Source organism: Hyperolius riggenbachi, chromosome 11, assembly GCF_040937935.1.
Source record: "Hyperolius riggenbachi isolate aHypRig1 chromosome 11, aHypRig1.pri, whole genome shotgun sequence".
Taxonomy (NCBI): Eukaryota; Metazoa; Chordata; class Amphibia; order Anura; family Hyperoliidae; genus Hyperolius; species Hyperolius riggenbachi.
In genome coordinates this window covers 132,237,530-132,252,542 of record NC_090656.1, presented here as the reverse complement: position 1 = coordinate 132,252,542, position 15,013 = coordinate 132,237,530, and the positions used below count along the sequence as shown (strand labels likewise).

The 15,013-nt window shown below is 45.7% G+C and overlaps 1 long non-coding RNA gene across 1 annotated transcript; it reads right to left on the bottom strand.

The window, feature by feature from the left end:
* Positions 1-1,217: 1,217 nt before the first annotated feature.
* On the bottom strand, positions 1,218-2,236 carry LOC137538110 (uncharacterized). The gene is made up of 2 exons (XR_011024686.1): positions 1,517-2,236; positions 1,218-1,474 (listed from the first exon to the last, which is right to left on the bottom strand). It is a non-coding gene; the product is annotated as an uncharacterized lncRNA (long non-coding RNA).
* Positions 2,237-15,013: the final 12,777 nt, after the last annotated feature.

Below are 15,013 nucleotides of genomic sequence, written 5' to 3'. Positions count from 1 at the left end.
TCACACCACCTCATATAGGCTATCTACACAGCTATTGAGATCCTGATAGTACTCATTTTATTCTTCCTCAAAATATAAGAACTCTCCACACCTGGATGCAAGCTCAGGGGTAAGACGGGAAAACTGCTAGAGAAGATTCCTGAAAAACAAAAGCTGGAGATCCCATAACCACCCCTCCCTTACTTACTACTATTTGGCCTTCTTAGTGGATAGGCATAGCAAAGTGTAGAACAGAAGGGCCAGATTAGTCCTCATGAGCCCATTCTAGAAGCTTCAACCTCCTGATTTGTTTCCTGTGATTTCCCTTTTTCCTCTAGCTGTTAAAGCCGACCAACCTTCTATTGGTTTTCTGTATAAATACTTCTCTTTGTTGGATTCTTGCTCAGGCTAGATCCACAATTCATTCAAGCATTTCAGACTTAAGACAGTGTTACATTAGCTGGCACAACAGTATTTTTAGCAACTCTTTAGATGTCCTTCAGTCCACTAGAATAACTCACGTCATCTAGTTAGCTTGTTTTCTTTTTTAAATGGTGTAGTCCTCATGTCAGTACAGTCTGCCTATCAGCATTTCTGCGCTTTAGTCCTCGTCCATCTCCTGTCCCCTTCAGAGCAGTTGCACCCATGCTCCTACTTCATAATTGATCTTCTAAATTTTCCTCTTCCCTGCTTCATCCTATAAAAAAACCCTACCTCTTCGGTCTTCAGCAAAAGCTAACCAATTTTTTATGTGATTCTTCTACTGTTCATAAATCAATTTCATGAAAAAAAAAAAAACTAGATAAAAATGCCGAAGTGTAATTTTCTCTAATATACATAGGAGCCGAATTTCATCATTAGTATTAGTCCATTAAAAGCCATTTTACGCCACTGTTTTCTGCTGAAACAATTTATGCCGTTTCTCTTCCAAACACTTAACTTGTGGTATAAAATATATATTGTTTCTACTTGTAATCATACTAGTCTTCCAACCATACAAGCAACTTCAGCCATTTCTGTCTAGTCACTGCTGTCTTTCATCTAGTTGTCCTAGCCTGAGCTTTAATCTTGTCTTTTTCTGACTCTGGTTTTCAGTTTTGATATTTTTTTCCTCAAACTAGCCTTTTAATTTTCAGTCTTGCATTAGCTTTTCTTTAACTAGCCTTTTAATTTTCAGTCTTGCATTAGCTTTTCTTTAACTAGCCTTCAGATTTTCTGTCTTGCAGACATTTTTTCCAAACTAGCCTTCAGATTTTCGGTCTTGCATACATTTTTTCTTTAACTAACCTTCAGATTTTCTGTCTTGCGTACATTTTTTCTTTAACTAACCTTCAGATTTTCTGTCTTGCGTACATTTTTTCTTTAACTAACCTTCAGATTTTCTGTCTTGCGTACATTTTTTCTTTAACTAACCTTCAGATTTTCTGTCTGGCGTACATTTTTTCTTTAACTAACCTTCAGATTTTCTGTCTTGCGTACATTTTCTTTAACTAACCTTCAGATTTTCTGTCTTACGTACATTTTCTCTTTAAATAACCTTCAGATTTTCTGTCTTGCGTACATTTTCTTTAACTAGCCTTCAGATTTTCTGTCTTGCATTTTTCCAAACTAGCCGTCTAGCTTCCTGTCTTGCATTTTTCAATTACAAACTAGTCTGATTTTCATTAGCAGTATTTTGATTTTCTCCTTGGCTTCTTATATTTTTCCAAATAAATTCTTCTAGCCTTTCCCATCTTCAGCATTGCTAAACTACTTCCTCCCTATAGTGACAGCTTCTTAGCCATCTTCAAAATTATAGGTTTCTATTTCTCGACATCTAGAGCTCCATCCATAGATACTGCAAAAGAAACAACTAAGAGGAAAAACAAAAACAACACATCTCCGGAGAGAAAAAAAACAATTCTCAAGAGAGAACATGGCTATAGTAAACATCCCAGCAGAACTATCATTTAAATGCAATCTGCTGAGAAAACATCCTATTTAAAAAGACTATTCATAACTGTACAAGTTACTGCTACAAACGGTACCGTAAAAGCTTTAATTCCTACGCTATAGACATGACAAATACTACCCTCTCTCTGAAATTAGAGTAAATTGAAGAAGAAAAATATAGAGTGCAAACCAGTCCTACAAACGCCCCTATGTCTGTCTCGCTCTTCCGTAGTCTGAAGAAAAATAAGTTCACCCTACCTTTTATATTACCAGTACGCACTGTTGCGTATCCTTCCGCCCTATGACAAACTGCGATGTTATAGACCAATCCAGACGCGCCTTCTTTCGATGTGACTTAATTTATACCCACGTAAAATGATTCTTCATCAGTAACTACAAAGCCGCAGCCTCCAAATATAGATCCGGCATCGGGCGGAAGGATAACCTAATGCAGCCCGGCTCTGACTAATCATGAAGGCCTTATTGCGCAGCAGAAATTTGGTGGCGCATTCTTGCATCGAGCATGCGTGAACCGGAATATTCCAGAATTTGCTAGAAGTGCGCCTGCGTAGTTGGATGTGGCTTGCAGTAGATGTGTAGGACGTGATAACAAAGGAGTGGGGGAGGTGTGAGTGGTAGAGTGCTGCACTCAGTCTAGAAAGTTGCGAGGTGTTGATTGGCCATACCTTTTGTCAATTCGTTTAGCAGATGTGTACAAAATTTAGGATCGACACCCATGCTCGTTTCCCGAATTTGAGATGATGACAGCAATACTGTAAACTCATACAGTGGGAAATGTTCTATAGAGCTGGGATAATTAGTGAAATTATGTAATTATTTAATGTTTCTCTGCAGTGTTTTACTGAGGACATTTCTATAGCATATAAGATAAGATACTCAGATAAGACAATCTTTCTGTACACAGTTTTGTAGAATTGAGAACCATTTCGCAAGAAGCGAAAATCTAATCGCATGTGTGCTGTGTCTTTGTTTTCTGGTCCCTATCACCACCTGTCAGCTGCTCTCCTGCACTGGCTGGGCGTTTGTTGTGCTGGCATACATGAGTCAACCCGGCGGCTCGATTAGCTGCCAGATCAACTCCCGCTGCCGTCCGGATCGATTCCGCTCGTCCCCACGGGCGCTCCTCATCTTCCGCTCTATTGTCCGCCCGTGGGGATCAAGCGGGGAATCGATTCGGCGGGTCATCGGACCTGACGGAAATTATCAGCTGATTGTGGTTATTTGCTGTGTCTTCTTTATTCCGTTCACACTCTGTCTTTGCTCAGTCTTGTGTCGCTGATAGCAATCGCCTCTCTTGCGATTAGCCTTCTCATTCTGGCCTGTTATGATGTGATATGTCTACCGTTGAGGGGTGGCGACTAGATTGGTAGACATTCATATTGTCTGTCTCTGTTTTTTCTTTCTTCTGACTTGTTGCTTTTGTGACTGTGGCGACTTCCATCTGCTTCAGTGCACATGGTGTGCGCTGGCTGGAAATCGCCCGCAGATCATTACATTAGTCGGGCAATTTCCATCTGGCATCTGTGGAAGTACAGGGGACTTGTTCCTCTGTACTCCGCAGTTCCATCTGCTGGTTGGAATTCTCCTCTGTTGTTCTATCTTGCTTAATCGTGCAATTCCTATCTGCCATCTGTGGCTGTGCAGAGGGCTTATTCCTCTGCACTCCACAGCTCCATCTGCCGGTTGTAATTTTCCTCTGCAAAGTTATACTGGGTGCTTTGTTTCTGTGACTGTGGCGATTTTCTGCGACTTCTGCTTCAGCGCACATGGTGTGCGCTGGCTGGAAATCGCCCGCAGATCATTACATCTATTAGTCTTTATAAACAATCTATTTAATTGCCGCAGCTTAGAAGAACTTCAAGAAATGTTACACATGCAGGCTTTCTGATGTGAAATTTATCTGAAAACAGGTACCCAAGGGGTTAAAAAACACAACCTGGGCATCCTGGGATGCCTTTTTTTGTTCTGCTTTCACTGCTGCTGCCTGGGAGGTCTGTCTCCATTAGCTTGCCTGTTATCGCTGGCTTATCTCCTTTTCTAAACAGTCGGCATTCTCCGTTCCCATTCCGCTTGCTCTAATCTTTATGAATTGACATGTAGTGACGTGTTGTGATAATCACCGCATCAGGCGGTAATTTCCCGCACTGCTCAGGAATTGTAGCTTTTCATCAACAGCTTTTATGAATAGACACTTTGCTAAATGGTCGGTAAAGTCAGCTGTTTTGAGCATTACCGCATGCGGAAATCTTTATAAATAGAGGCCCTTATCTCTTTAAATACCGACACATATGAGTTATACAGGTTCTGGGGCTACTTACACGTAATTAGTACCTAAACTTCACCTAATAAGCTGCAAGGCATGTATAATTCATATGTGCCGGTATTTAAAGGGATCAGATGGCAATTCTAACTGCATTATAAGGCTCATACCAACCTCGGACACTGCAGGAGACTCTAAACAAGGCCATCTTAACTCATCCAGAGTACAGGGTGCAGAATCAGCACTTTCCTCAGAACAAGAAAGGGACTCACAAATGTCAGTGTGATTGGACATTATATTGTTATTCATGGTACAGGGCAGGCTCAGAGAAACTTTCTCTGGACCCAGCAAAGATGTTCCAGAGTCAGATTCGCAAAACCGAAGCGCTGTCTCACTCTTAGATTCGGCTAACAATGTCAAATCCGAGGAGCCAGAACGCAAAACCTGCGAATCCAAGATCACTTTAGGTTGTGAAACTGACGCTTCCATAGCGCAAATCTCCGCGATCTGCGGAGCAGACTGCAAGGCATCTAGGACTGAAACACTGGAGCAACTGTCCCCAGGCAACGAGCCCTTACAGGTGTGAACAGGGTGAGACAGAGACTCATTTGCAGAAGAAATAGCGACATCAACAGGATAAACTTTATTAGGCATATTAATTTCACTTTTGATGCTGCATAATTTAGGAATTTTTCCCATAGCAGGATCATAGATGGAAGAGCTTAAAGATCTGTTCTTAGATGACAAGGGATCCCACATATCTTTGAGAAAACTGGCACATTCATGTTGATCACAATCTGCAGGAACATCTGAGAAACAGGCATTACATCGCATAGATTCAAACTTCACGCAATCAGGAGAGAATCTTTCAAGATTCGCACAAGAATCAACCACAGTAGTGCACCCATTCATGTCAGGTCGCACAATATCTAGACTCACATGCTTTACCCCAGAAAGGCAGGAACAATCATCCGATAACGATGTCTCTTTATTGAAGTCAATTGATTGGTGTGTGTGCAATTCATCCAAAATCGTCTGCCACACATAAGTCACCGGATTCACAAAACATTCGTCACACTCATCAGAGTCAATCAAAGCGTACACCGAATCAAGACAAGCATAAAGAATCTCTGCGCTTTTTGCGATGTAAAAATCGCAAAACGCCTTCCAATCAATCTCGAACTCCTCAATTAATGCTCCAATATCCCATGGAGCAAATGGGGGTTCAAACAACTCGGTTTCCAAGAAACCCTCATAAGGGTTGGGGTCAGGAACATGCAAAGACTTTCCTACCCCTTTAACCTCCTTGCCGGTTATCCCGAGCTCAGCTCGGGGTAACCTGCGCAGGAGGATATCTCGGGCCCCGCTGGGCCGATTTGCATAATTTTTTTCCCTACACGCAGCTAGCACTTTGCTAGCTGCGTGTAGGTCGCAATCGCCGCCGATTCGCCGCTACCCGCCGCGCCTAGCCGCCCCCCCCCGCCCCAGACCCCTGCGCAGCCTGGCTAATCAGTGCCAGGCAGCGCTAAGGGGCGGATCGGAGTTCCCTCTGACGTCACGACGTCTATGACGTCGGTGACGTCATTCCGCCCGGTCGCCATGGCGACCGGGGAAGCCCTGCAGGAAATCCCGTTCTCAACGGGATTCCCTGCATACTCTGATCGCCGAAGGCGATCGGAGTGGGTGGGGGGATGCCGCCGCTTAGCGGCTATCATGTAGCGAGCCCTGGGCTCGCTACATGATTTTAAAAAAAAAATTTAAAAAAAGTGCGGCGCTGCCTCCTTGCCGGATTTTTTAGACCGGCAAGGAGGTTAATATAGAAAATAATTCTGCCTATCAAAGGATCCACAAATGCCCTTTCTTGGGGTAAGGAAACCTGAGACTGAGAAATTTCAGACTTTACAGAAACAATTTTTTTATTTGTAGTTGCTATGGGCAACGGATTTTTCAGCTGAGAAGTCTTCCTTTTTTTCCTGCTTTTAGTCCTTGCTGCTTTAGGTGGCTGCTGTTTAGACACAGGGGAATAGTTACTGCATTAATTTTCAAACTGAATGGTTTTGCATGAAGTAGGTAGAGCAGCTGACTCATTAGCAACTACACACTCATACAGGGCAGGTGGCAAGCAAGGCAACTCAAACCAGTAGGAGAATGTAAATGTAAGAAACTGATACAGATTATCATTCCAAGAATTGTCTTGCAATATTTCATGAGCCCATACAAACAGATCGTCTTTCAAAAGCACATAAGCTAATTGGAGAGCAGACGTGGACGAATCAGTAATTTGAAAAGTAGGATGCAGACAAAACCTCACACATTCAGAAAGAAATTCCGCCTTGGTCTCTGAATTAAGCCTTTTAAAGCTCTTAAAGACACAGGACCCAAACTCGACAAAATCGTACAAATCGGAATTTCCGTCTACACTGGGGTTTTGAGTTGGGCTGCTCATAATGTAACGATTGTGGGATATCTCCGTGTTCAGCGCACCAAGATGTGCGCTGACACTGCGGAGGTCCTCCACAAGTGTGTCAAGATACTAGAACCCAGCTTTTGGTGCAAGCACCAGTAGAGGGAAATTCCTGTCGGCAGATGGCGCTGGGGAGTGCAGAGGAACCAATCCTCTGTACCTCCACAAATGCCAGACAGGAATTGTACGAAGCGCAGAACGCAATCGCAAGAGAAGTGATTGCGAATGAGAACGAGCAAAGGGACAGGTTGTATATGTGTGCGCCAATCTAGTCGCCACCCCGCGACCGCGCACACACAACAGCAGATGGGAAACAGGAACGCAACCGCAAGAACGGCGATTGCCAGAAGTGACACAAGGCAGATCAGAACAGAATACGAGGATAGCAAAGGCACAGCAAATCATACAAAGAGGAGATACGGAAAATAACAAACGCTAGCTAACCGCGAACACCGCACTCATTCGCAACAGTGCACGCGGTTATGCGCGGTCTCCACGTGATAAGCACAATAGAGACAAGCATGCCTAACTAACCATCAACAGACAAACACGAAACAAAGAACGTGAACGCTTGCTTAACGGTTACCTCACCGAGCCTACAGCAAGCGCCCGTATCAGACAAGACAGACAGACGAGAAACAGGAACTAGGCAGAAAGGATCCACCGCTCTTCCGCCAGAGCAAGTGTGATCCAAGCAGGATCCACAGCCGCTAACGCTAGCGGCCAGTGCGATCTAAACAAGACAGATCAGATGAGGTAGCCGGTAGCAACCGCTGCTCCAGCTTACACTCCAGGAACTCAGATCAGAAGGATCCACAGCCGCTACCGCTAGAGGCTAGTGCGATCCAAACAAGACAGAGCGATTCGCTATCAACCGCCGCTGGTGACAGCGCAATCGCGACAGACAAGACAGAATAGGCAGTACAAATTATACACAAACTGACTGCACTAACTAGGAATGCAAGGAGCACTCCCCAACAATTAACTATACTAAGATAGCAGTGGCTGACACTCCAGGTGAGTCCAGCAGGAACAAACCTCTATGAGCAGCGAAGCATTGTGGGACACACATACTACTTATAGTACACGCCTCCAATGAATGTGGCCAGGCAATTTGCATGACAACGTATGCAAATTCCTCAGCAAGCACAAGCTGCAAAACTGACAGAAGCTCTTCTTTCCAGAGTCCTGCAGCATGCAGACCTGAACAATAGTCAAAAGGCTGCCTGCCTGCGCAGGCAGCTGAGCGGATCGTTACAGACAGGAAATGGTTCTGATCTCTGTTCTTGGAGTATAGCTGGTGCAGCGGTTGCTACCAGCTATCCCTTCTGTTCTGTCTCCTGGGATCGCGCTAGCTACTTTTCGCTAGCGCTGGGGATCCTTCTATTCTGTCTTCTGGGATCGCGCTAGCTACTTTTCGCTAGCGCTGGGGATCCTTCTGTTCTGCCTTCTGGGATCGCGCTAGCCACTTTTCGCTAGCGCTGGGGATCCTTCTGTTCTATACAATAACTGGAGGGCGCTGCCCAAATAATATATTCGGATACAGTTTAATATTATATATCCTATTTATTGCTGCAACCTACTCAGGTGGGGTGAAACCCCCGTTCCCCACCGTTCACAAAGAGAGATATAACAATATATTGAGAGGTGCGCTGAATAATTGCTTTCTTACTATATGGAATTTAAATCTCTTGTTTTATTAGTTCACTTTGCATTTGATTTATAGCGAAATATACATAAAAATGCTGCATTCACCACATCCACATTACTATCACTCACTACTAATACACCAATACTCATGGGCGTCCTGGTTCCCTTAAAAAATACACATACATATATGTGTCTGTAAAAATATTCTACACTTTAAAAATATATATATAAAAATATTCAGATTATGCACGTATGTACAAAAATTCCGATGAGAATAAAACTAGGATTGCAGAAATTATGACCATTTTGTCTAGAAAAAGTTCATTTCATCTTCTGATTTCCAATATGACAGCAGGATGTCCCCACGTTATCACAATGTCCAATTAGGTATATATTGTCTCACCTGGTATTCCAACAGCGTTATGTTATTTCTAGAGCAGACACCCCCTCGGGTATTCCTCCCGCAGCTGAGGACACTGATTGGGTCTATCTCACCTCGTATAGTGTAGCTCCCGTGGATGGTTGTAATATCCTATTTCCACATCAGCTCTGGGCAGCTCGTGTCATTCGGGTGATCAGTCCCCGCAATCCTCCTCAGGGAATCGGCGGCGAGAGGCCGGCTCGCCACGCTATCTCTCACCCAACAAGCGGCTTCCGGTTCTTCGCTCTTCCGTGTTGACGTCACTTCCTCCAGTGCGTCTCACACTCTGTACAGATTACTTCCTTGCGTTCCACCCAACTTGTATTGTATCTTGCACTCTCTTCGCCCCTTCACCACTACTACAGTATACAGATGATGATCATCTGTATACTGTAGTAGTGGTGAAGGGGCGCCCCATTCTACCTACTAGCCAGTGCACTTCAATTGCTTATATCACCCGAAGAGAGTGCAAGATACAATACAAGTTGGGTGGAACGTAAGGAAGTAATCTGTACAGAGTGTGAGACGCACTGGAGGAAGTGACGTCAACACGGAAGAGCGAAGAACCGGAAGCCGCTTGTTGGGTGAGAGATAGCGTGGCGAGCCGGCCTCTCGCCGCCGATTCCCTGAGGAGGATTGCGGGGACTGATCACCCGAATGACACGAGCTGCCCAGAGCTGATGTGGAAATAGGATATTACAACCATCCACGGGAGCTACACTATACGAGGTGAGATAGACCCAATCAGTGTCCTCAGCTGCGGGAGGAATACCCGAGGGGGTGTCTGCTCTAGAAATAACATAACGCTGTTGGAATACCAGGTGAGACAATATATACCTAATTGGACATTGTGATAACGTGGGGACATCCTGCTGTCATATTGGAAATCAGAAGATGAAATGAACTTTTTCTAGACAAAATGGTCATAATTTCTGCAATCCTAGTTTTATTCTCATCGGAATTTTTGTACATACGTGCATAATCTGCATATTTTTATATATATATTTTTAAAGTGTAGAATATTTTTACAGACACATATATGTATGTGTATTTTTTAAGGGAACCAGGACGCCCATGAGTATTGGTGTATTAGTAGTGAGTGATAGTAATGTGGATGTGGTGAATGCAGCATTTTTATGTATATTTCGCTATAAATCAAATGCAAAGTGAACTAATAAAACAAGAGATTTAAATTCCATATAGTAAGAAAGCAATTATTCAGCGCACCTCTCAATATATTGTTAGATCCTTCTGTTCTGTCTTCTGGGATCGCGCTAGCCACTTTTCGCTAGCGCTGGGGATCCTTCTGTTCTGCTACTCTGTACCTGGATCGCGCTAGCCACTTTTCGCTAGTGCTGTGGATCCTATCTCTCGCTTGTCCCTGTTTTCGTGTGTCTGTCTTGTCTGCTACGACTGCTTGCTGGAGGCTTGGTGAGGTAACCGTTAAGCAAGCGTTCGCGTCCCCTGTTTCATGTCTGTCTGTCGATGGTTAGTTAGGCGTGCTTGTCTCTATTGTGCTTATCACGTGGAGACCGCGCATAACCGCGTGCACTGTTGCGAATGAGTGCGGTGTTCGCGGTTAGCTAGCGTTTGTTATTTTCCGCATCTTTTCTTTGTATGATTTGCTGTGCCTTTGCTACTCTCGTGCTCCGCCTTGCTGTAACCTTGTGTCACGTCTGGCGATCGCACCTCTCGCGATCGCGTTCCTGCTTCTTATCTGCTGTGGTGTGTGCACAGTCGCGGGTTGGCGACTAGTTTTATGCACATGTACACAATCTGTCTCTGTGCTCACTCTCAATCGCTTCTCCTGCGATTGCGTTTCTTCCCTTCGTACAATTCCTGTCTGGCGTGTGTGGTAGGGCAGAGGAGCTGTTCCTCTACACTCCACAGCTCCACCTGCTGACAGGAATTTCCCTCTGCAGGTGCATAGCACCTAGCCAGGGTGTCCTCAATTATACGCTTGTGGAGGAAATCCGCCGCGTCAGCGCACGTCTGGTGCGCTGACCACGGAGACGATTCCGCAATCGTTACACTTGTGACAAAAAATTAAATCTTCTATGAACTCATCATACACCTAACGGAATATCTTGGGGTGTCTTTTTTTCTAAAATGGGGCAGATTAGGGCCTGATCTGATGGATAGGAGTGCTGGGGGGGGGGGGGTGACAGGAGGTGATTGATGGGTGTCTCAAGGTGTGATTAGAGGGGGGAATATATGCAAGCAATGCACTGGCGAGTTGATCAGAGGGGGTCTGGGGGGCTATCTGAGGGTGTGGGCGGGTGATTGGTTTCCCGCAAGGGGCAGATTAGGGTCTGATCTGATGGGTAGCAGTGACAGGGGGTGATTGATGGGTGATAAGTGGGTCATTAGAGGGAAGAACAGATGTAAACAATGCACTTTGGTGGTGATATGACGGTAGGTCTGTGGACGATCTGATGGTGTGGGGGTGATCAGATGCCCGCAAGAGGCAGGTTAGGGTCTGATCAGATGGGTGGCAGTGAAAGGTGGTGACGGGATGATTGATAGGTGATTGACAGGGGAGAATAGATGTATACAGTACACGGGGGGGTCGGGGGGGGGGGTCTGAGGGTGGGGGGGGGGGTGATCAGGAGCCCCCAAAGGGCAGTTAGGGACCTAATCTACAAAATAGCGCTGACAGATATTGACAGGGAGTGATTGATAGGTAATTAGGGGGTGATTAGAGGAAAGAACAAATGTAAACAATGCACTTTGGTGGTGTTATGACAGTGGGTCTGCGGGCGATCTGATGGTGTGGGGGTGATAAGATGCCCGCAAGAGGCAGGTTAGGGTCTGATCAGATGGGTGGCAGTGAAAGGTGGTGACGGGATGATTGATGGGTGATTGACAGGGGAGAATAGATGTATACAGTACACCGGGGGGGGGGGGGGGGTCTGGGGTGGATCTGAGGGTAGGGGGGGTGATCAGGAGCCCCCGGAGGGCAGTTAGGGACCTAATCTATAAATTAGCTCTGACAGATATTGACAGGGAGTGATTGATGGGTAGTTAGGGGGTGATTAGAGGGAAGAACAGATGTAAACAATGCACTTTGGTGGTGATATGACGGTGGGTCTGCGGGCGATCTGATGGTGTGGGGGTGATCAGATGCCCACAAGAGGCAGGTTAGGGTCTGATCAGATGGGTGGCAGTGAAAGGTGGTGACGGGATGATTGATGTGTGATTGACAGGTGATTGACAGGGGAGAATAGATGTATACAGTACACAGGGAGGGGGGGGGGGTCTGGGGTGGATCTGAGGGCAGGGGGGGTGATCAGGAGTCCCCAGAGGGCAGTTAGGGACCTAATCTATAAAATAGTGCTGACAGATATTGACAGGGAGTGATTGATGGGTAATTAGGGGGTGATTAGAGGGAAGAACAGATGTAAACAATGCACTTTGGTGGTGATATGACGGTGGGTCTGTGGGCGATCTGAGGGTGTGGGCGGGTGTTTGGGTGCCCGCAGGGGGCAGTTTAGGGTCTGATCTGATAGGTGGCAGTGACAGGTGGTGATTGATGGGTGAAAGATAAAAGATAGAAGACCGAGAGCCCAATATGGTGTAGTATGTATTAATAGGGGGTGGGATGTATTATGAAATGCGAGTAATATACTCACAAACCAGGGTTGCCTCCAAAGCAACCACTGCTCAGGCAGGTGGGGAGAACAAGCCTGTCCCCACTCAGGATTAAGACGTCGCTCTCCGTGGATAGAGGGAATGTGTAGGGTAGATCACCCTTCCACCAAGGGTGGACTTCTGGATGCGCAAAGGTGTACAGAGGCGCCGAAAGGATAAAAATATATAAAAAAATATAAAAAAGTTTAAAATTGTTCTGGTTGCGGTGGTGGACCAATCAACCATAAACAGACAACAGAGCTGTCGATTTTCAAAACATATATATAGTTTATTCAATTGCTCCCAGTAGAGAGTCGCTACTGGGAGCAATTGAATAAACTATATATATGTTTTGAAAAACGACAGCTCTGTTGTCTGTTTATGGTTGAACGGTGATTGATGGGTGATTGACATGTGATTACAGGGGAGGATAGATGTATACAGTACACAGAGGGGGGGGGGGTCTGGGGAGGATCTGAGAGTGTGTGTGTGTGTGTGGGGGGGGGGTGATCAGGAGCACCCAGGGGGCAGATAAGGACCTAATTAAAAAAATAGCATTGACAGATAGTGACAGGGAGTGATTGATGGGTGATTAGGGGGGTGATTGGGTGCAAACAGGGGTCTGGGGGTGTTCAGGGGGGTCTGAGGGGTGCTGTGGGCAATCAGGGGGCAGGGGGGGGCAGATCAGTGTGTTTGGGTGCAGACATGGAGGGCTGCAGCCTGCCCTGGTGGTCCCTCGATCACTGGGACCACCAGGGCAGAAGGCAGCCTGTATAATACACTTTGTGTACATTACAAAGTGTAATATACACTTTGTATGCGGCGATCGAGCGGTTAACATCCTGCCGGCGCTTACGAACGGCCGGCGGGATGATGCCGCGGGTGGGCGGAGCCTGTTGCCAGGGGCAGCGCGCATCACCAGTGACACGATCGCTGCCCCGACACGCCCAAAGGAGCCGCCGCCGAACGGCGTATTGCGGTCCTATCGGTGTCCACTTTGCCGCCGCCCATCGGCTGTGGGTGGTCGGCAAGTGGTTAAAACCCCTTTTTAAGACTGCAGTCTTAAAACCCCAGACACTTTTTTTCCAATCAGACCACTGCAGCTTTAACAGTTTATTGCTCGGTCATACAACCTACCACCTAAATGAATTTTACCTCCTTTTCTTGTCACTAATACACCTTTCTTTTAGTGGTATTTGATTGCTGCTGGGATTTTTTTGTTTTTATTATATTCATCAAAAAAGACATGAATTTTGTCAAAAAAATTATTTTTTTAAATTTCTGTGCTGACATTTTTCAAATAAAGTAAAATTTCTATATACATTTTTGTCCAAATTTATTGTGCTACATGTCTTTGATAAAAAATCCAATAAGTGTATATTTATTGGTTTGGGTAAAAGTTATAGCGTTTACAAACTATGTGTAATGATCCGCTCAGCTGGCTGCACAGGTAGACAGCTGTTTGACCATTCCTTGTGTCTGAGAGATGCAGGTCTCTGGAAAAGAGACCTGGCTTCATCTTGCAACTTTCATAGTTGCTTTTCTGAGGGATTTGCATACATGCAAATTGCCCAGCTGTCTTGTTTGAGGACTGGCAGTATAAAAGCCTTCTGCTGACCAGAAGGCTTTGCTGGTCATAACGGTTTGTTAACTCACTCCTGGAGTGTCAGCCTTCCTTGTTGGATTGTTATAGTTAGCTTAGAGTAATTCTGGGGACTGCACTAGGCAGCTTCTCTAGTGCAGTTAGCCTGCTTATCTGTTTTGTCTGTATTGCCTCTCTGTTGCGATTGTCTTGTCGCCAACGGTGGTCGTCAGGAAATTGTTCTGTCTGTCTGTGGGTGCTAACCAGGGCAGCGGTTGCTACTGGTAGCCCCTTCTGTTTTACTTGTTTCTATACTTGGTTCACACTCGCTCTGGCGGAAAGAGCAGTGGATCCTGCTAGCTCTGTTACTTTACCTGGATCGCACTCGCTCTGGCGGAAAGAGCAGTAGATCTTTCCTATCCTGCTTCCTGTCCGTCTGTCTGTCTTGTCTGATACGAACGCTTGCTGTAGGCTCGGTGAGGTAACCGTTAAGCAAGCGCTCGCGTTCTCTGTTTTGTGTTACTTGTGGCTAGTGAGGGTGGCGTGCTTGTCTCTGTTGCGCTTTACGTGCGGAGACCGCGCTGTAAACGCGTTCGCTGTTGCGAATGAGTGCGGTTTTCGCATTTAGTTAGCGTTTGTTATTTTCCTTATCTTCTCATTGTATGATTTGCTGTGCCTTTGCTACTCTCGTGCCCTGTCTTGCTTAAGCCTGGTGTCACCTCTGGCAATCGCCTCTCTCGCAATTGCGTTCCTACTTTATTTCTGCTGTTGTGTGTGCACCGTCGCGGGTTGGTGACTAGATTGGTGCACATACATACATTCTGTCCCTGTGCTCATTCTCATTCGCAATTGCTTCTCTTGCGATTGCGTTCTCACTTGGTTTCCTCTGTTGTATGTCCACCGTCGCAGGTTGGCGGCTAGATTGGTGGACATACATACATTCCTCATCTGTGCTTATTCGGTCTTGTGTCGCTGTTAGCAATCGCCATCTCTTGCGATTGCCTTCTCACCTGATCTTCATGGTTGTGTGTTCATCGTTGCAGAGTGGCACTAGATTGGTGGACACACATACCC